This window comes from Anabrus simplex, chromosome 7 (assembly GCF_040414725.1).
Source record: "Anabrus simplex isolate iqAnaSimp1 chromosome 7, ASM4041472v1, whole genome shotgun sequence".
Taxonomy (NCBI): domain Eukaryota; kingdom Metazoa; phylum Arthropoda; class Insecta; order Orthoptera; family Tettigoniidae; genus Anabrus; species Anabrus simplex.
In genome coordinates, this window is record NC_090271.1 from 185,126,366 (window position 1) to 185,149,640 (window position 23,275).

General features: G+C 40.5%; 1 pseudogene; it reads right to left on the reverse strand.

Moving 5' to 3' along the window:
- Nucleotides 1–3,296: 3,296 nt before the first annotated feature.
- Nucleotides 3,297–10,788, reverse strand: LOC137501551 (piggyBac transposable element-derived protein 3-like; annotated as a pseudogene).
- Nucleotides 10,789–23,275: the final 12,487 nt, after the last annotated feature.

Consider the following 23,275-nt stretch of genomic DNA (forward strand, 5'->3'; position numbering starts at 1 on the left):
AATAATTTTTATGAGGATACATACAATATATTTAGAAAAATTAAGATCGTACAGGCGTTAAAATTGATTCTTGGAATCTCCTTTGAAAACAAATACGGATGTTTGGTTTTCGAAAGAAACACATAGGGGATGAAAAGAATTGAAAAAGCGGGGGAATTTTTAAATGTGTTCATCTCATGAAGTTAACACGTTACAAGCGTGAAAATTGGTATTTGGAATCTCCTTTAGTTATAAAGAAACGCGTATTTATTTTCGGAAAATCGACTTGAGGTGGGAGGTGAAAATAAGTGAAGAGCTTGAATTCTGTTTACGAGGATATTTATATCTCAAAAACTGAAGATGTTACAGGCGTGAAAACTGGTAGGCCTATTTGCAAAATTTTCTTTTCGGAAATAGGGGGGTTGGGGAGGAGGTAGAAAGAAGTGAAGGAGGAGTTCAATTCTTTTGTGAGGATGCTCATATCTGAAAACGGCAGATGTTACAGACGTTAAAATTGGCATTTGGACTCTCCTTTGAAAATAAAGAAACTCGTACTTTTATGTTTTGGGAAAATCCACTTAGGGGACGAATTTTTTATAATGAGTATATCTACAGTATATCTCAAAAACTGAAGATGTTGCAGCCGTGAAAATTTGTATTTGGAATCTCCTTTAAAAATGAAGGAACATACACTTTTTCTTTTTGTAAATGCCACTCAACCGGGGGGGGGGGGGTGAAAATACGTGAAGAACGAGTTGAATTATTTTTAAGAGGATACTTATATCTCAAGAACTGAAGATGTTTAAGACGTCGAAGTAGGTACTTGGAATCTCCTTTAAAAATAAGAAAACGCGTATCTTTTTGTTTTCGACTTGAGAGAGGACTGTTTCTCACACGTAGTTCCATGTCGCATGTTCCAGAGTTAGCTTTGCCAGTAGCCTGGTTATCTTAGCCCCAAAAGGCTATACCACAAGCGTGGCTTACAGGGAGTTTCCGGGTAAATGAAACTCAGTTTTTCGGCGATTTTTATACTTATTATGAAATCCACGCGAACGAAGACGAGGGTAACAGCTAGTATATCATATATAATTGACAGCGTTTAATTAACTGACAAGTTTTTATTGTTTTTAATACATTCATATTGATACCCAAATCCGGTCGTTTACAACAATTGAATCGATTATTTCAGAAAGCAGTCAAGTGCCAAAAAATGATAAAATGAGTTATTGGCAGAATATGTTACTAAGAGACAGAATGTGCTGTGGAGTTTGTTTGAGGATTGATTACCTCCTGTCATGGTGAGCAGGCATTGCTGATTTCATCCTTTTAATAATTATATTTGTATCAGCAATGTAGTCTAAACCTATTAAAATATTTTCTATTTCCACAAATATGAGTTATATGCCAAAATCCTTTTAAAATTCAAGAATTATCCCATAAAAATATGTTTGTAACACTCGTTTATTTCAGAAACCAGTCAAGTGAAATTTTTTTCGAATTTTTTACGGCAAAGTTAATATGCACAAAATACTTTCCTTAGATAGAAAGTATTAAATGATATAATCCTTTCAAGCTAAAATATTAAACCCCTACCATAACATTTTATCTGATGCTAGACAATTTTCTTCATTTTCCAAAAAATTACAGACTTGGCGCTTGACTGGTTTCTGAAATAATCGATTCAATTATAAAACGCTTACCGATTTTTTTAAATGTATGAAATAACACGTGTATAAGAGCTTCCAAGTTCCCTTTTATTAACTTCTGACGAGACTATATGTCGGTGCTCAACGACCCGCGTTCGCCAAAGTGGAGTAATCTACTCTGCTGAACAAGACATGACATCGACGTCGTAGACTTTATGACCCAGAAGTGGAAAGCCGTGCTATATCTTATCCTTTGTCATCTAGTTAGTTAGCTGGAGATAGAAGTACCCTCGTGTATGTCAGGAATGGAATAACATGGATGATTTAAGTTATTTTCTTTTATTATGCTAAACAGGAAAGCAGAAACTACCCAAATTGCCTACACTGTCATAAGTATTCCTAAAACATTCAGGCTTAGAGATTCAGTTGTAAATACTTTTATTCGGGTTTGATATGGACAATAGAACTATTTTTTTTTTTATTATGTGAACTTTTACCCTGCGATAACAGGTGTTTCTCAAGTCCTTTAAATGAATTCCAATTAAGATAGGATCCTTTTGCTGTATAGGCCTACTTGAATTCGGGAGATGAATCGTCAGAACCTCACCGTCAGCTCGTTTTCATACAGACAAATGCAGGGGCTATACCCGAATGTAACCATCCCTTCTTTTCGAATGCTAGCCTGTTCATGTTTCGTTCCCGCTACAAACATAACTGTTGGATGTTAAATAGCTACCAAACATTTATTATTATTATTATTATTATTATTATTATTATTATTATTATTATTATTATTATTATTATTATTATTATTTCCTGTGGCTATTGCTAGCCACGTGTATCCCTTGTAAGGCAGACCCTCCGATGAGGTGGGCGGTATCTGCTGTGTATGGAAAGCCGTGTGTTATTGTGGTAGAGGATAATGTTATGTGTCACCTGTGAGTTTCAGGGTTGTTGGAAACAGCACAGACACCCAGAATTAACCATCTATATATTTAAAACGTTTCTAAAAACAGCTTTGTCCAGTCCATCTGTCCGTTCTACTGGGTCGATTTCCTTCATTTTTGTTTCATTTTCTCCAGAGTTACCTGCCGGTGAATCATAAGTTGAGTCAACTTAGAGGAATCATAAAATCAAATCATTAAATGATCACTCCAACAATTGCAGGCGAAGGCTTACGCTAGCCCGCAACACATACTTTTCTTAGCGGGTTGTATACAGTTAAGGAGCAATATATTTACGTAGAGATATCGGCGAAGCTAAAGGGTTAAAATTGACGGCGACTATAAGCAAACCTGTAATTTCAACCAAACTTGGTACATACTAGCTAGAGAGAAATACTGTGGGACTCAGACACACCTAGCACCCCGAGGGTAGAGTGGGGAGGAAGTGGCACAAGAATCTACAAACATTCACTTGATACATAATTAACAGATAGTGTAACCGTAAAAGTTTGTTTTGATGGCTAGCTTAACACAAGACTCGGCCCAGGGGTGCCCGGTCACTATCTGAATTGTTACAGAGGAGAAGGAAGTCAAATAAGTATAATGGAACACTAATTATGTTAAAAAAATTTATTCATAAAATAAAGTCGATTTCATCACCACCTCAGCACAGCAGTTATAATGAGTACTTCACCTTGGGGCGGAATTGGCCCTGATACATTGCGGCTCACAATGTCTGCTTAGGGTGCCACCATCTTCCGAGCCGATCTTGAATATCTGGCAGGTCTCGAATATCTCGGAGGTCTGGATGGTCTAGGAGCAACCGTAGTCTTGGTTGTAACGTAGCACTGGGCATGAAATAGATCCTAAGTAACTGGTCTGCACAAATGAGATAATAGTTAGTAGTGGTCTGCACTCAATTGACTTCACGGTGGGATTCACTAATGAACACATTTATTGCTCATGGCTTGAATTGAGCTCAAAATTACATCTGTGAAGTATCAGCCACGGAAAATACATAAGTCACTTTATCAAAGTGAAATATGAGAACTTCGGCTGAGTAGTGACGTAGAAAATAAAATATTCCACTTCCAAACTTTACACAGTTCAAGTTCGAATTAATTCTAGAAATAAATGAAACCAAAGAATTTGATCTGGGTTGCATTTAGTCCCGTTGACGATTAAATAAAGAAAACACTGTCCTTTCAAGAACCGTCCTGGGTTCAACACAAGAAATGTTAACTGTACCAGTTTATTTAACCACAGTTCTAAGGCTATGTTCTATCGTGAATATGGTCACTTGGAAAATAAATCTTAAGTTCGATAGCACTGTTAAATTCAACTACTTGTGTCAGTAGCTTGTAACATAAACGCATAGTTTGTCGAAATGTTCTAACACCTTGGTAGAGTAACACTGTCACAAAATTCAATCACCTGTACAGTTTGAAATACTGAATTACGTCTCGCTATTAGCACAGATTTATCACTTGTTAGGGTCAAATACAAAATTATGTACAGTTTTGAAGTTCCACTAACGACAAGGTTTTATCACTTTTAGCATTCAATGTTAAATCACTTTGTGAAGTTTAAACACTGTCATTCAAATCCTATCATCTCTTGTAATTCAAACATCAAATTACATTTGAGTACTTGGTAGCGTAGTATCGTACTAGTTCGAATCACACTGTTCCTGTAAATAGTTGAACACCTTAACTGTTCACGTCTCAACTCATACGCAGTTTCAATTACCACACGTAAACGATACTGTAATATTTCTAAGTCTTGTAGATGCGTTTGTAGAATCAGAGTTCCATAGTACGCGAACTTAAACTTCCATCGGAGAGTCGAACTGGCGACTAACATCACGGCAACAGCATGACCAACAGCCGACCGACCGGCCTCGACTGTGGCACAAGATAGACTGGCTTGACAAGCGAAATGCCTGCCTATTTATTCAGTCTCCCCTGGGAATTATAATTGCTAATATCTTTCGTACATTTTAACGAATCTCCATGAAACTGTGGAATTATGACTATAACAAATTAGGCTATACGGTGATGTGATTTATTTCTTCATATAATTAATCTATCTGGAAGAAATAAACGATGGAAAAGAATGGAACATTCCGTCTGACGTAATACAACCTTGGCCAAGTTACCCAGTTGTAACGTCTCACTTCCCCGCTGCTCATAGCTGACAATGTTCGCAGGGGAAGCGTGTTCGGCGGGTAGCGTAACTCCGCATACATGGGGGACTTTGATTGAGAACCGTGTTACGGGTATAATAGGTAGGCCTATAATACAAATCCTAAAAGTAAACTTTTCAAAAACGTACCCCGGCAGCGCATGGAGCAATTTTACAACCTGTGACAAAGTTCGGTGAATGAAGTCAGAACGTTCGATCGGCAACACTGGCGATACACACTGCGACACTGCGTAGCAGCAGGTTTTGACCACCTGCTCCCAACGTTGTTCAGTTGAGCATCGTGTGTGTGCCGTCTAAGACCTGTTTGACACAGTGCGTGTTTAGTGCATTGGTTCTGAACTGCGAACAGGAACATGAACGACCAAGATATCAATGTACAGTTTTGTTTTAAGCTTGGCAAGACACCGAAAGAAACGCATGCGAAGCTGGTACGTGTTTATGAAGATCAAGCACTGTCCTTGAAGTGTGTGTACGAATGGTTCGCCCGTTTTCGAGGTGGCCGGAAAAGTGTTTCTGACAACCCCCATAGCGGAAGACCGGCGACCGCTGTCAGTAACGAAAACATTGAGAAGGTGAGGACATTAATCACGAACGATCGGTGATTAACTGTGTGCATGATTGCGGATGAACTGCAGATTAACTGTGAATCCGTGCGATAAATCTTTACCCAGAAGTTAGGGAAGAGGAAAACGTGTCCTCGTCTTGTGCCACATCACTTGACTGACGATCAGAAGCAGGCACATTTAGAGGCTTCACAGGATTTTGTCGAAACGGCGGATGCGACACCAAATTTCTTGATCTGTATTGTCACTGAGGATTAAACCGGGTGTCTTAGCTACGACCCTGAAACGAAACGGCAAAGCATGCGTTCTCCGGGATCCTCTCGTCGGAAAAAGGTCAAACTCGCTTTGAAAGGATAGAGATTTGACGATATTCCTGACATCCAACAAAACGTGACGAGGCTTTTGAACACCATCCCAAAAGAAGCTTCCTTAAAAAGTTTCCAGAACATGTATCGCCTATCTCAACAATGCATAGTCATGGGAGGGAGCTATTTCGAAGTACACTAAGTGCAATATCGTACATTGTTCATCTATGTTGATAGTACAGGACTATTCACCGAACTTGTATTGTATTTAATTTGGGGTCCACTAAACCTCAGTTTATTGTCTGTGTGAAATTAAAATTAGTGCGCTTATTGTGGGTTAAAGCACTTCGTATTAAAGTTACACAGAAATGTGGAACTGTTAGATGGTACTCTACACCTACACCCACAGACAGAGGTACAGAGGTACATGTAGTTCGCCCCCCTGAGGCGTACCGGGAAAAGCAGTTGCAGAACTGGCAAGTCGGCACTCCCAACACTACAAACCATACGCTAAAGAAAAAACCAAATTGCATATTGTTTCTACCTGTAATTAAACGCTCTGAAGCAGTAGTTAGTCACCGCGTTTCGTGTATGTTTGGTCATTTAATAATATTGCCTTTCTGGGAATTTACTAGGTAAATAGTCTTATCGTTTGAAACATGTTATTTAGGCATTCTGAAAACAGAGGTAGGCCTACCTACTTCAATAACAAGAACTACTCCAAACAGTATCGGTATATTCTTTCTTCTGTCCTGTGTAACTGCGCATTATTTGTATTTTGATAATAAACATCATTAGAATTTTCTGCTCTTTATACTTAATGTCATTAGATTTAATTTTGCAGACGTTATTTACGATTAAACATTTTAATTTTTTTTTTGCTATTTGCTTTACTTCGCACCGACACAGGTAGGTCTTATGGCGACGATGGGATAGGAAAGGCCTACAAAGTGGAAGGAAGCGGCCGTGGTCTTAATTAAGGTACAGCCCCGGCATTTGCCTGGTGTGAAAATGGGAAACCACGGAAAACCATCTTCAGGGCTGCCGACAGTGGGGCTCGAACCCACTATCTCCCGATTACTGGATACTGGCCGCACTTAAGCGACTGCAGCTATCGAGCTCGGTACATTTTTAATTAGACATTTTACTCGATTACGTATTGTATTTATTATACTTATCAGTAGCGGTCCTATCAACGGTCCGGCTCGTTGACTGAATGGCCAGCACTTCAGCATAGTGGGCATCGGTTCACTCAGGTTCGATTCCCGGTCTGATTAGGGATTTTAACCACCCCTCTCAATTTCTGTAGATCGGGCGCTGGGTGTTTGTTCTGGTTTTAACACAAATATTCATTTTTGATTATGATGATGATGATGATGATGCTTGTTGTTTAAAGGGGCCTAACATCGAGGTCATCGGCCCCCAATGTTCATTTTTCATGTACATACAACACCTCACACTGCCAATCTCCACAAAAGGACGCAATAGTGGTAAAATCCCTTATCTGGGGATTAGTGTTAGGATAGGCATCCGGACGTTAAAACGGGCTTAATCCACTTTAGTGCCGACCCGGTGCACTTGTTAATAATAATAATAATAATAATAATAATAATTACTACATTTTGACGGTTTTGGGTGACGCCGAGGTGCCGGAATTTTGTCGTGCAGGAGTTCTATTACGTACCAGTAAATCTGTCGACACGAGCCTGACGTATTTGAGCACCTTCAAATAACATCGGATTGAGCCAGGATCGAACCTACCAAGTTTGGGTCAGTAGACCAACGCCTCAACCGTCTGAGCCACTCAGTCCGGCAGTTAGAAAAAAGTATGAAAAAGTAGTGGACGTATATACCTGGAAGCGAAATAAATATCCCTGTCCATGAATAATAATAATAATAATAATAATAATAATAATAAAACCATAATTATTATTATTATTAACGTCCCACTAACTACTTATATGGTTTTTGAGACTCAGAGGTGCCGGAATTTAGTCCCGCAGGAGTTTTTTACGTGCCAGTAAATCTGTCGACAAGAGGTTGGCGTATTTGAGCACCTTCAAATAACACCGGACTGAAATAGGATCGAACCTGCCAAGTTGGAGTCAGATGGCCAGCGCCTGAGCCGTCTGAGCCCTTCAGCTCTTTATGTCCTCGAAAAGAGAGAGGATGTCGAGTGAAGATTAGTATTACGAAAAGTAAAACGAAAAATGCCTCCTTTGGCCTCGCAAAATACCAATGGAAACAGAAGAAAACAAGAGGACACTAAAGAGGTTGGAGGTGAACGTACAGGGTAGCCAGAAGCAAGTGCAATCCAGGACAGACTCAACTGGAGACTAAGGATTGACTGACACACACACACACACACACACACACGCACACACACACACACACACACACACACGCGCGCGCGCGCGCGCGCGCAGACGAAAACAGGATCTTATGCAGTAATACGAAGATCAAAAGAAACATAGTAACAATATTTTTTAATTTTTTTTGTGTGGATGTGAATGAAATATTTCTGTGACCTGAAGCAGCCTAAAGCACAGCTAACCACCCAAAAATAACTTTACTCTGGTAGTGAAGGTCAGTGGTCTATAAAAAGCTCTGTGCGATAAGAGACGACTCGCTAGAGATAACACTCGGAAAGTGAAGAGGAATGAGACTTCGCTGTTTGTCCATTTCCATGCGACACGCTACGAAATTAGATTAAAAAAACGTTCCTGTCAGAAGGCCATCACAAGAATAACAATGTCTTAATTCTTTCGCCGAACAGTAGGTTTTAAACGAAGCTCGAAAAGTTTCCAAACTTTTTATAACCATATGAAGAATCCTAATTTCTAGGCCAATAACAAGTAAACTTTCTGAAACATCATATTCAAACGTATATACGCTATCAAGGTAGATCACTCATAGTTGTTCTGCTGAACTATGAAAGCCTTCGGTATTGTAAGTATCGCTGTAGCTGCTCGAAATTAGGCTCTTAAAATGTGTTGCAGATCCTTCAGCGTAGCTGTTAATATAGATACGGACTGCTGAACACTCTTTGTGCTTTATTTGAAGCAAGATACGTAAGTGTAATTATTTGACCTAGGATTTTAAAAGTTTCGTATGGTCATCATGTATGCCACTGCGGTAATATTTCCTTCGAGAAAGTATGAATGACACCACAGATAAACCACTGGCACCCCTTGAACTTGATACACCTGCTTGGAAGTCTGCGACTATCACCACTATTATCAGCGCTCCTACATATATTCTCACTCAGGCTGTTAATTATAAAGGATCATTTTCTCGTTAAACAAGGGCCAATGGCACAAACCGTCGGACATGTATGTGTTCACTTTATCCTCTTCAATCCCGGACTGAATACTCCGAAAACAGAATTTTTATACATCGCATTTCTGAGAATATGGGTCACTAGTAAGCAAACCATGCAATAAAATTTTTCTTCGTAACGTGCTCAAAGGGCATAACTGAGGGTCCTCATAAGTGGACCTCAGGTCTTTGTTAACACATTATGTATTACACTTCTCTTGATTTAGCAGATGGGTTTTTTGGAAACAATATGTGTTTTCAATCCAATTATGTACTTTAATTACTCAAAAAACCAAAACCTATTTTAAAACACTCTCATAACATGGAAACTGTGTATTACTAACGTAAAATAACCAACACCTATTTTAAAACACTTTCATCATAACATAGGAACTCTGTGCATACATAGAAACTAAATATATACATAATTGAACAATTTCTCACTACACAAGTCATTCTACTCATTACTTGGTGTGATAATGCCAAAAGCAGTTGTTTTTTAAAGCGCAAAGGTACATACCACATTTTGTACAGACTACCCTTGTTTTGGAACGACATCCAGGCCTTCTGCATTTCGAGGCATTCTTTGCATCAACAAATTTTGGTAAGTGGCCTATATTGTCAAAACGAACCTCTGGAATGGGTTGGCTCTGAACTCTTCGCACTTTCACCGTACCTTGTTTGTCCATGTCATCCTCGGAGTCATCATCTTCATCAACAGGGTTGGTGGATGCTGAGGGAGGCCGTCCTCGTTTCCGAATGTTTATGTAACCAATGTCCTTAAAATTTATCAATGCCTTTCCTACGTGCATTTTGTAATCCATTAATGAGAGTCGTTTTTGTCTATTAATACCACTACCTGCACACCATCTGTGATACATTATCCAACAATTAACAATTATAAGATCAACAAAGTGGTTGAACATACGCACTGGCCATTTGTTGGTACGAATGTAACACCTATAGTATGACATGAATCTATCACAAAGGTCTACTCCACCCATTTTTTCATTCTAGTATTTAACAATCAATGGCTGAGGAATAACAACCTTTTTCTTTTCCTCCTTCGACCATTTTATGCATGTTGTAGGTGGCTCACTGCCAACACATGAAGACAGAAGAACACTTCTGTTGTCCTTCCACTTTACAATGCACATTTTTTCATCTTCCCTTACCCACTCCTCCCATTCTTCCCTTTTCAGTTCCTTATCGGTTTTCAGTTTTTGTGACACTGATCCCACCCTGTTTTTCATGACAGTTCCTGTTTGGTATATATTTCTCTGCAGTAGCATGTCACTGATTTTACACTGGTAGAAAACCTATCAGTGTAAACACAATGAGTTTTATCTTGTGGAATACTTTCTGTCAAAACCTTGACAATAGCACCACCAAGACCATATTCTTTTTGGTCCTCACTCGATACTGTACCTGCCTCTGTGTAAAACATAAAATCTGAAACTAATCCATCTGGTGCTGCCAAAATGAAATTCTTCAATCCTAATGGGTTGGGTTTTGAAGGGACAAACTGCCTAAAGCCACACTTAGCTAAGAAAGGCACTATCTGTTCATCAAGTTATACATGCTTTGGCCGTGGGAGAGATATGCATTTTTGTTTCACGCAGTCAAGAAATGGTTTTACCTTCCAGAGTGGTCCCTCATGTTTCTCTTGATTGTCAACAAAATGCATAAAATTCCTCAGTTCGAAAAAACGATCCCTGGACATACACTTAGAAATTATCGGCACCTCAGTATCACGTTGCCAGTACATTTTGGTTTGTGGATAACCCAGCACACCCATCATCACATGCACACCAGCCAAATGCATCATTTCTTCCTTAGTAGTATTTACGGATTTCAAGTCGCTCTTTTAAACTGAATAGAGGTTAGTTTGTTCCGCGTGTTGTTCCCAGAAACTAAGAGGTAGGTATTCCAAGAATGAATATAAAATTCCCTTTTCATTATCATAGTCTGTTAAAAATACTTCATCATTGCAGGGGTCCTGTAAAGTCATAGATTTCTTTCTCCATTTCATATCGCGGGTCATAGGAGTTGGAGGTGTGAGCGCCTGAGATACCACCGATTCCGTAGATCTGTTTCCTTCGTCTTCGTTGTTGCCAAGCACATCATTTTCTCTATTTATGACACATTCATTTCCAAGACCTTCACCTTCATTTACATCACCATCATTATCGTACACAGAATATGAGTCAAAGTTAGTACATCAGTAACTGAGAATTCGTCAAGCTCGCCCTCAGAGAGATCCGCATCACTTTCATCCAGAAAAGCCCATATATCTCTTTCCTCAAGAAATCTTCCTTCTGTAAAATAGGAATAAACATAAAGTAAGTTATATTGTCATAAAACAACGTATTTCCTGTAGTATCACTCGGTAATTGCGATACTATTACTTATCACTCCCATATCAAAACCTATAGAAAAAGTAATACAACACTCAACTGAGGTCCACGTATGAGGACCATCACATTATGCGATAAATATCAGAACCACTTAACTATATTGATAAACTGAATTAATTCACAGACTGTACAAATGCTACAAAACACTGAAAAAAATCAGCTTAGCAAGATTCTGAGTTATTTACTGGGAAATAGGGAAATATATACTTACTTTCAGCATGATATGAGGAATCCATCTTCTCGCGCACCACTCTTTACATTTAAACCTATCATGACAGTTACGAGTATCACAGCGTTCCTATGGCAACAAGGTGAACTAAGAGGTCCACAGACGAGGATTGCGGTCGCTACGCAACAAATTCCGCATTAAAACACACGAGAAATTAGCTCACAACTGAGGTCCATATATGTGGAACGAAATCGGTGGCAGTATAGCTGTGACCTTCGCTAACGAGATATAAAACTCTGTCGTCAGAGTCGTAAACTTCTTAGTTCTGTCATGTAACAAACTATAATTTCCGTACTTCGATCCATAGAAAATAATTTTTGGATTTTCTCGTCGCTCATGTACAGAGACCTGGCGGACACGCAACTAAATGACAAGAGAAATTGAAAGTTGTGGCTTATGTCACTTCAAATAATTACATAACTCAGGTCATGCGATTATAATGGACAACCAATTTTGGAATTCTGAAATAACTTTACATTGGCCTCTTTCTACTTTCCGTAAAGTTGGGGAGTCGTTCGTTTTGAAGCCCTGAACCACACAGGAAACGAGGCGGTGTGAAGTACTACCATTTCCTTTTCATTTAAATAACTAATGCATTTTTGAAAATTGTATTCCGGTAGTTAAATTTACTTTCAGTTCATTCGTAATTATTGTTGTTTGTTAGTATTCTCGAATGTAATTTTTCTTCACGGACAATGTCGGGCGAAACACCCAGTTGTCACGTGAACTGAACTGATTTATGACATACTAAAGAAGGTTATTTAAATAAAACTGGTTTTTTTCTCTGATCTCTTTCATATTCTTTCACAAGATTGAAATAACAGTAATTTTCAAGACTGTATTCTTAATCTTATTTCCTTTCGTAGATATTACATTCACTAATATGCAATGGAGATTTTCATTTTAACGACATCTTTAAGTGTACGTAACTGAGGACATCAAATATGGAAACGGGTTAATGGACGATCCCCATGTTCTCTGTGAACTTTGCCCTGTTTATCGAGTCTGTAAATTTCCTGCGCTCTCTTGTTTCGAGGGACAAAGTTCTGCATTCAGAATGACGTAAAGTCACAATCGATATCGGCAAACTCTCGATTGTGTGTTTGCCATTTGACGACTTCAAAAGGCGTGGCGGATGATTAATTGTACAAACTGTGCGTGGGCCTGGTAAACAGACGGATGGGGCGAATGTAGGCTATGTGAAAGAGAGCAGAAGAAGGGGATGGGTAGGGGATTACTGCTGATACGTTAACTAAGTCGTAGAAGAGCAAGAAACAGCGGGAAGGATTCGTAAATGTCAGCAAAGAGATAAAAGGCATAATGTAGAAAGTGAATAGGCTGTAATCATGTTCTTTTAACATTGCTTTTTAATTGCTAGTGGTTTAACGTCGCACTAACTCAGATAGATATTGGGCAACGGTGGGATATGAAAGGGCTATGAATGGGAAGGAATCACTGTGGTACAGCCACACCTTTATCCTGGTGTAAAAATGGGAAACTATGGAAGACTATATCCAGGGCTGGCAGTGATGGGGTTCGAAATCCACTATCTTCCGAATTGAGGCTTACAGTTACGCGGCCAAATCACTCGATAACAAACCTTACGTATTTTAAGTTAGCATTCTGTTCATGACAATTCCTATTTTCTACAATTACACAAAAACCTCCCACATCCTACTCTTAGCCTGAATGGTTATAATAACGGCCAGGATTCGATTCCCGGCCGAGTCGGAGATTTTAGCCGTATCTGTTTAGATTCTTTGGCTCGTGGACTAGATGTTTATGTTCATTTTAATACACAGATCTTCATTTTCACACTACATCACCAACCACTGTACAAACACACAATAGGCTACAAAAATTTAAATGGCGTATGGCTTTTAGTGCCGGGAGTGTCCGAGGTGCAGGTCTTTCGATTTGACACCCGTAGGTGACCTGCGCGTCGTAATGAGGATGAAATGATGAAGACGACACATACACCCAGCCCCAGTGCCAGTGAAATTAACCAATGATGGTTAAAATTCCCGACCCTGCCGGGAATCGAACCCGGGACCCCTGTGACCAGGGGCCAGCACGCTAACCATTTAGCTATGGAGCCGGACAATAGGCTACATAGGGCTGGCATCAGAAGGGGCATTCGGCTTTACAACCAAGCTTAATCCACGTTAGCATCGAGCCCAGATAATCGGGGGAAAAACAGGAAAGAAGAAAGTGGATGGACATATAAGGCATACCTCAGAGAAGATCAGAATTCTGAAGCTCAAATCGAAAACTAAAAGCACTAATGTCCAGGATAAAAAGAAAGGCCAGAAAGTAAACAAACAAACAAATAACCGGCCCTTAGCCTTGAAATCGCTCGCTTCTGGCTTCTTATCAAGGCAGCACTTTTTAAAATCCCGGAATGGTTGAAATAAAAGTGCAGCCATCGCCTCTATAATAATAATAATAATAATAATAATAATAATAATAATAATAATAATAATAATATTCATCTACTAAATAAGCTCAATCGTGCTCCTTAGCTGGCTACAACGTTGTGAAAAAGATTATAATTTAAAGCCCCTTTGGATTTTTATGCATTTTACCCAGCCACTTGGCCGTGCGGTTAGGGACGTGCAGTTGAGAGCTTGCATTCGGGAGATAGAAGTTTCGAACCTCACTGTCAGCAGCTCTGACGATGACTTTCCGTGGTTTCCCCATTTTTACACTAAGCAAATGCTGAGGCTGTACATTAAGGCAATGGCCACTTCCTCCACACACCTAGCCTTTTCCTGTCCTATGAAATGGAATGGCTTTTAGTACCGGGAGTGTCCAAGGGCATGTTCGGCTCGCCAGGTGCAGGTTTGTTAATTTGACTCCCGTAGTTGACCTGCGCGTCGTGACGAGATTGAAATGGTGATGAAGACACATACACCCAGCCCCCGTGCCAGCGAAATTAACCAATGATGGTTAAAATTCCTGAGCCTGCCGGGAATCGAACCCGGGGCCCCTGTGACTAAAGGCTAGCACGCTAACCATTTAGCCATGGAGCCGGACTTCCTGTCCTATCGTCACCGTAAGATCTATCTGTGTCGGTGCGACGTAAAGCAAATTGTCAATATTAAAAAAAGGAAGGCTTTTAAATGAAGGAGTAAATAATAATCCTTTAAATCTTAGCGGTTGTCGGAACTACAGATCATTCCTCCAATTATTATTATTAAAATAATTTTGTTACTTTTACGATCTACTGACTACTTTCACAGTTTTCAGAGACGCCGAAGTGTGAAATTCTATCTCGAACTACTTTCATACGCCGACACGAAGCTTGCTTATTTGAGCACCTTCAAATACTACCGGACTGAGCAGGGGTCAAAATAGCCAATTTGGGCTCAGAAAGCCAGCACTCCGCCGTATGAACCACTCAGACGATTGTGTGCTTATTTTACCTACTTACCTAGCTAACTTAATTTCTTTTAGGAACATTTAAGGTTGTAGTTCTTCATCAATAGAATTCAGTTGCTATGTATATGATTTTTCTTTTACAAGCTGCTTTACGTAGCACCGACACAGACAGGTCTTACGGCGACGATGGGTTAGGGAAGAGCTAGGAGTAGGAAGGAAGTGGCTGTAGCCTTAATTAACATACAGCCCCAGCATTTGCCTAGTATGAAAATGGGGAAGCACGGAAAACCATCTTATGGACTGCCGAGAGAGGGGTTCGAACCCACTATCTCCCGAATGCAAGCTCTCAGCTGCACACCCCTAACCGCACAGCTAACTCGCTCAGTAATTCAGTTGGTAAGCCTAGTTTACAAAATTTCCGGTAAATTATTTTGTAAGAAAATTTGACGTCCATATCTCGTAGGAGGTACATGTAACAATAAACTCGTAGACTGTGTCCATAAAACTATTCTTCCATACGCTAGAATGTTACATTTAATTTGAGCTTACAGCAAAGGTTATTTATCATTACACGCTTCCGTCTGTCGTACGACTTGGCTCTCCAATCGTAGCAGCACCTCCCAAATGCATTTGCAGGAACTCCATTGAAGGTATTCCAAGCAATTTAAACGTGATTCAAGTAACTTTAACTCTCGAAAACAACAGAACGGCCGTTTAGAGTTTGGAGAGTAAAGGGCGTAACAAGGTGTGAATTCTCCCTTTTTAAATACTGGCAAACTTCTGTAACTTCTGTTCTGACGTTATCCAACAAAAGCCTCTATTGTGTTTCCAGTTAGCCAAGATAGAACACCTGAAATGAATACAATTCTTTCGCACAATTAAAGTCGCGTATCTCTGATAGGTTGTTGAACAGTCTACTCAAATGCTCGCACTTCATAAACATTCAAATTCACCTACCGGTACCTGACTGGAAAATATTAGTCATCGGAACTGTACACAGCTTACATACTAAGTCTGTAAGACGGATGCTCGAAAATTGAAGTCCTCAGAAATAATCACTGAATATTAACGGGATCTGGCAGCGAATGATCAAGTACAATAACGACTGGCTTCAGTTTTACAAGATCACAACATAACCCTCACTCGGCACCGCATCAGACAGATGGCAAGAGGTTTACTAGATTTAATACAAACGTACTGTACAGTGGGTAGTTCAGGCGAAATTGGACGCGACAAAGGATACGAGACAGGAGTGTCTCTCTCTCTCCTTTAGACTACTAATGGGCCTTATTTTATATTGTACAAGGTGTACAACTTTGCTTCCGCCGTTTGCCGATGGATGGCGACAACGGTACGTAGCGGTCGAACGAAACAGATCGCAGACGTCCGGCAGTTAGCTTGGACCTCGGTCAACATAACCCCATTCAAACTTAGTCGATGTGTGTCTGCGTCATAAAGTTGTTCTCGATTGAGCATGGCAGTTTACGAGCGAAATTCTCGGCATTTGCGGGAGGTGTTACTGTTTTGTTTCAATATGAAGAAAACAGCGGCTGAGTCTCATCGAATGCTCTCACGTACGTATGGTGAGGACGCTATTAGTGGAAGAACGTGTCGTGAGTGGTTTCAACGCTTCAAGAACGGTGATTTTAACGTCGAAGACCGGCATAGTGGTGGAAGAGAGAAAGTTTTCGAAGATGCAGAATTGGAGACATTGCTGAGTGAAGACTCGCGTGAAACTCAAGAAGAATTGGCACGATCATTGGGAGTGACTCAGCAAGCCATTTCAAAACGTCTCAAGACCATGGGCATCATTCAGAAAGAAGGAACTTGGGTCCCGTATGAGTTGAAATCAAGAGACGTTGAACGGGGACGAAAATGGGTTCATTACGATAACCCTAAACGCAAAAAATCATGGGGATGTGCCGGCCATGCTTCATCGTCGACGGCAAAACCGAATATTCACGGCTCCAAGATCATGTCTGCATTTGGTGGGACCAGCTCGGCGTCGTGTACTATGAGGTGTTAAAACCCAGTGAAACAATCACCGGTGCTCGTTATCGAACGCAATTAAAGCGTTTGAGCAGAGCATTGAAAGACAAACGGCCGCAATACAGCGAGAGGCACGATGAGGTGATTTTGCAACACGACAACGCTCGACCCCACGTTGCAAAAGAGGTCAAAACATACTCGGGAATGTTAAAATAGGACGTCCTACCCCACCCGCTGTATTCTCTAGCCATTGCTCCCTCTGATTATCAGCTGTTTCGATAATGGCGCATGGCCTGGCTGACCGACACTTGCGATCTCATGAAGAAGTCGCAAATTGGATCGATTCGTGGATCGCTTCAAAAGATGAACAATTTTTTCGACACGATATTCGAACACTGCCCGAAAGATGGGAGAAAGTCGTGGCCAGCGATGGACACTACTTTCAATGATACATGTATAAGTAATCTGTTTCATTAAAGCCTCCAATGTTGGGGACAAAACGGCGGAAGCAAAGTTGTACACCTTGTATGTTGGCGGGTGAATACGCCATCTATTGTCAACGAGATTACTGCTGTGAGCTTGCATCCGGGAGATAGTAGGTTCGAATCCCACTATCGGCAGCCCTGAAGATGGTTTTCCGTGGTTTCCCATTTTCACACCAGGCAAATGCTGGGGCTGTACCTTAATTAAGGCCACGGCCGCTTCCTTCCAACTCCTAGGCCTTTCCTCTCCCATCGTCGCCATAAGACCTATCTGTGTCGGTGCGACGTAAAGCCCCTAGCAAAAAACAAAAAAAAAACAAACGAGATTACTAGTTTTATCCTTTATAACGTTGTTTACATGTAGGATAATATTTATACTTAAATTTATATTTGACTTAGCTAATACCTGTAACTACGTCGACATATAACGTTGCTAGCCTCGTAAATTGGTGTGAATAATTCACCGCTAGAGCGTCAGAGAGCGTATGCTTCGCAAACTTATCGGTTATGCACCTTGGAAAAGTAAGATAACCCACTCGCAATCCACTAAGGATATTCGCAACCTGCGATGTGTACGGTTTGAGTATCGTAAAACATTTTATTTTATGCTATTTCGAATTTCAAATGTTTGCATTCTGTAAAGTAATGTGGTATTGGAAGTTTACGATACGGCACTCAGCTGCTTCCAATGTAAAAACATATAATCAGAATCGTTTAAAAATATATGAACTCTCTGAATGCATGCAATACATTTCATTTAGGAAGTCTCATTACTGTAACTATAGTAGGTGGTGAAACCCCCATGGCGCAACAGCCCCGAAGGACCATGGCCTACCAAGCGACCGCTGCTCAGCTTGAAGGCCTGTAGATTACGAGGTGTCGTGTGGTCAGGACGACGGATCTTCTCTGCCGTTATTCTTGGCTTTCTAGACAGGGGCCGCCATCACACCTCAATTGTAATCACGTAGGCTGAGTGGACTTCGAACCAGCCCTCAGATGCAAGTAAAGATCCCTGATCTGGCCAGGAATCGAACCCGGGGCCTCTGGGTAAGAGGCAGGCACACCCCCAATGGAGGTGAGCAGTATGTACCATTTAAACCATATACCAGCCCTCCTGCCATTCTTAAATTTCTGGCAGCACCGGGAATCGAACTCGGGCCCCCGAGGACGGCAGCTTATAACACTAACCGTTACGCTACGGAGGCGGACAGTAGGTGGTGAGGTAAAACGTAATTGAAAAGGCCAATTTTTAAGTTTGCAACATAAACCAATCCTCCTCCTAGGTATACTAGGAGGGTAAAACCGTAAAGAGGGTGTGTGGCGTGTCAGTACATCTTTTAATACTCAACTCCATTGTAAAACAGACTTAAATATGGATGTACTCCCTCGTGAATCAATTCTACAACGTTTGGTTTAAGACAAAAGCGCCTAACCAGCTGCTTTAAATCAGTGACAAACTTCAGATTTAAATTTCATCCAAGTGGACTGAAAGGGATTTGTCCTCAAATCTCCCTCCCTTTCCCTACAAGTAAAATAATTCAAATCCACATCTCGTCTCTAGTTTCCTGAGTCCTTTCAGTGACTGAAATTGCTTTACCTGTAGGGAAGGATATGGAGATGAACATTTTTTTCAGTTCAGTCTATTTGGAACACTGAGTTAGAACCCAGGGTAACATATTAATTTAATTGAGTTGGCCGTGCGGTTTGGCACGCGCTGCTGTGAGATTGCATTCGGGAGATAGTAGGTTTGAACCCCACTGTCGGCAGCCCTCAATATGGTTTTCGGTGGTTTCCCATTTTCACACCAGGAAAATGCTGGGGCTGTACCTTAACGCCACAGTCGTTTTTCCCCACTCCTAGCCCTTTCCTATCCCATTGTCGCCATTAGACCTATCTGTGTCAGTGCGACGTAAAGCAGATTTTAAATATATAAAAAGACATATGAATTTCACTTTTATAGATGTGATCATGTTCCGAGAGGAGGATTGATGACTTTACTAAATGTGGGATGAAAATACCATTATTCCGAAAAAAACATTTTACGTACTCATTAGTCGACCTCCTTCACTTGACAGCGGTCTGTGTGACGAAGAAAAAGGTAAAATGAACTCTCTCGCTCTCTCTGTGGTCCTGATGGGATGTATAAAGGACTCTTACTAATTCGTCCCTCGCTTTGTCCAATCAACTCACGCAGTCACCTGTCGGGAAATGCCTTTTGATCCGCGTTTTCATAAGAAAAAATTAGAAGCAGGGCTGTCATTTACGTGCTCCAAAAATAGCAGAGCTTTGTGACGAAGGCATCCTAACTTAACGGTTGATCTCTGTTAAAATTAAATGGACATGACCGCAGCTTCTGTTCGTACATAGTTCTATGGGGAAAATAAGACTTCTTTTTTACAAGCTGTAAAACTGAAATGAATAAAAGGTCAATGTTGTTTTCCTAAATTTAGATAGTGCTTGTCGACAAATTTTGGGCTAAATAAACATTATTCGTGTATAAGGACGCTTTTTATAACGGAAATATTCATAGCTTATTTTCTGCAAGAGATGAAATGACTAAGCATAAGAGTTAAAAATTAATACGTCTAATATTGCTAACATAAAGTGTACTCTTAATTTCATTTGGAACTATGACTGAAAGAAATTTTTACTGCATGTTAAATCAAAGAGCTTTGGATTCACTGTGCCTGAGTTTATTTTACTCAAGAAGGTCAGAGGGAAATGGGGGGAAAAAAATCTAGGTTTATGTGTACTACTCTACGGATGGATGACTGCATGGGGGATATAAAAGGCAATGTAGAGAATGATTTGAAGTGCTAATGGTGTCTCGTGGAATGAAATGAGACCCTGTGTACTTGAAGTAAAACCATTTTATGGCCAACTACGAATTATTTTATTAGTAGCTGTGTTACTACACGATGTAACGCGTTCACTTGCTCTCTCTCCGCTGTAATGGGAAGTTCTCGTCGACGTGTCTTTGACATCACCATCCAGCGATATTCTATTAATTAACATTTTGACATATAGAAGGCAATATTTTTGTCTGGGTTGATTAATAAATTGGAGTTAATAATTTGATTCATGCCTTTGTGACCTGAAAAGCAAGGTACAGGTTACCGAACTGATATTCGGTTCAGAGGGCTCCGGGTACGATTCTTGGTTTGGCTGGTGATTTTGACTGTTTATGGTTAGTGCGCCAGCCATTAAGATACAAGTGTTGCCTAGTGGCTGCAGTGTCACACGGATTTTGAATAAAGATATCGACACCTTCCACTTCGAAATGACAATTAAGTTTGCATATCGCTATATTATGGTCTCCTCATCATATAGCAAAGTTGCATTGTCGGTTTCGATTTGAATTTATCGATAGTTCCAGCGGCGGCTCGTGACCAAATTTGCAGGGGCTTCACAACAGAATTTGTGTTCATGTTTGAAATATACCAAAGTAGAATGCAAATAAGTACAAAATCACGTACATAAATCATTTCTCTAGAAGTTCCTTGTACGGTTGCTTCTCTACTCATAATATGATTGAACCCTTATAACCGACGATGAATTTTCCCGAGACTAATCTGTGAGTGTACAAGAAAAGTAAAATTACGACTGCCGAACTAAGTCGCTCAGGCTTTGGCTGGGCTGAGGCTCTAGCTTTCTGATCCCGTGATTACGAAAACCTGTTCAGAATTAGCTACTAGCGAAATATTACGGCGATGTAATGCAATAGTAACTTCTGAGAGCTCTGGCCAACAGTAACAGGAGGAGGTGGCGGACCCTTGTGATCAACTGTAATACTATATCTGGTTTGAGGGTGGTTGTAGACGGAAAGGCACATTCCTTACCGTGCTCCTCGCTTATGGATATATCTGTGGATAAACCATGACGTCATCTCCATGCGCATGCGTATAGCCTTAAGGTTCATAGCAAAATCTCCAGTGTGCTCCCTGGCATTGTCAATCGAATCGAACTGCTGACAGTGTAACGGAGCTTTGATATAAGTCGAATGCTTTCAATCGATTGACGAAACCAGGTCGAAAAAAGGAAACAATTTTGAATTGCCGGTATCCATAAATGCGTGAATATGCGTTACAACTGGGTGTTCACGTGCTCATGTGCTCCTGAGAGCCCACCGCCACTGGATAGTTCCCTTATTAGCACATGTTTCGCACAAAATGTTGAAGTCGGTCACAATGCTTGAAAAGCGGAGAGAACCAACGAGCGACAGTATGTGGCGGGGAAATTGAGTTCTCTCCGGTTGTTTTACTCATGAAGAAGCTTTATATGATGGCTGCCCGACTGATTAGTCACATTCAGGGATAGATGGATACCTGACTTCAACTTATGAGAATAAGTACAGATTTTCCTCCAGTCCATTATAACTTTACGAGGCCTTCTTGGGGCATGAAGAAAAATGGGAATATACTGTACGTACACTGAGAATACTGAGTCTCTATTTTGTGTTCCTTCGGACTGTTTACGGTAATATTCCTGTACACTTATCCTCGAGCCAGTTCAATTAAAATCGGAAGTTTATTTTTTTATAATCAACATCCCATCCTATAAAATCATACACTTATAGTAGGAAAACGATTCAACAAAGTCACCGAGACCTCACTGAGCCATAATAAACGGAGTTTTTGCAATTTGGCACCTACATACGTTCTGGAAACGTACAGATTCAAGGATAAATATACACTCCTGTCTCTCAAATAAAACTTTGTGCGCCGGGCTGAATGGCTGAGACGGTTAAGGCGCTGGCCTTCTGACCCCAACTTGGCAGGGTCGATCCTAGCTCATTCCGGTGGTATTTGAAGGTGCTCAAATGCGTCAGCCTTGTGTCGGTAGATTTACTGGAACGTAAAAGAACTCATGTGGGACTAAATTCCGGCACCTCGGCGTCTCCGAAAACCGTAAAAGAGTAGTTAGTGGGACGTAAAACAAATAACGTTATTATTATTAAAACTTCAATCGTTCGCACGTGGAAGTATCGTTCTCAACTTATTCTACCATTCATAATAATATAGTAACAATCTCAAAATTCATCCTCTTAAAACGCAAGCAATTATTATCGGCACTTCGAAAAACTTACACGTCTTAAAACAACACGAAATTCCTCCTGTAGCACTAAACAATACCATTATTCCAAACTGTGAAACAGTTATGAATCTTGGTGTGGCTATAAGTGAAACATTGAACTGGTCGCAACATGTGACGGAAGTGTGCCAAAAGATATATCAAAGTCTGCATGCCCTAAAGCGGTTTAAAAATATACTTAAAATAAAGCTAATTCAGTCACTTTTGTTTCCAATTCTCGAATACTGTGATACAGTTTTTATTGATATTGTTACGGAGATTTCCGTGGTAGTTAGAGGTGAAAGAAGGTGCGGGGTGGTGAACAGGTCTCAAACTACGAAAGTAAAAATAATTTAAAAATTTAATTAGGTTATTTTTCTTTTCAAAATAAAGAAATAACAAGTACGGCAGGTACAGAGTAGCAAGTCAACAAAATGTAGTTACAATATTTACTGGATTTGGGCTTCGCGCCCCGACTTCACACTTCTAGGGCAATTAGCCCAACTTTACTCCAAAATAAGTTTTACCAGAGGGGCCGAAAACCCCCATTCATGTTCAAGAGCACTTGCCCCAAATTACACAGAAAGGCCTCCTCGAGGCATACAACACTTAATTTTCAAGAAAGAGCCACACGCTCTCAAACTTTAAGCCTCTCAAAGGCCACACCAAACTCCACATTCAAGTTGTCCTCTCAGGACATAGACACAGGGGTAACATACCCAACCTACTGAGGTCTATTAAATGAAA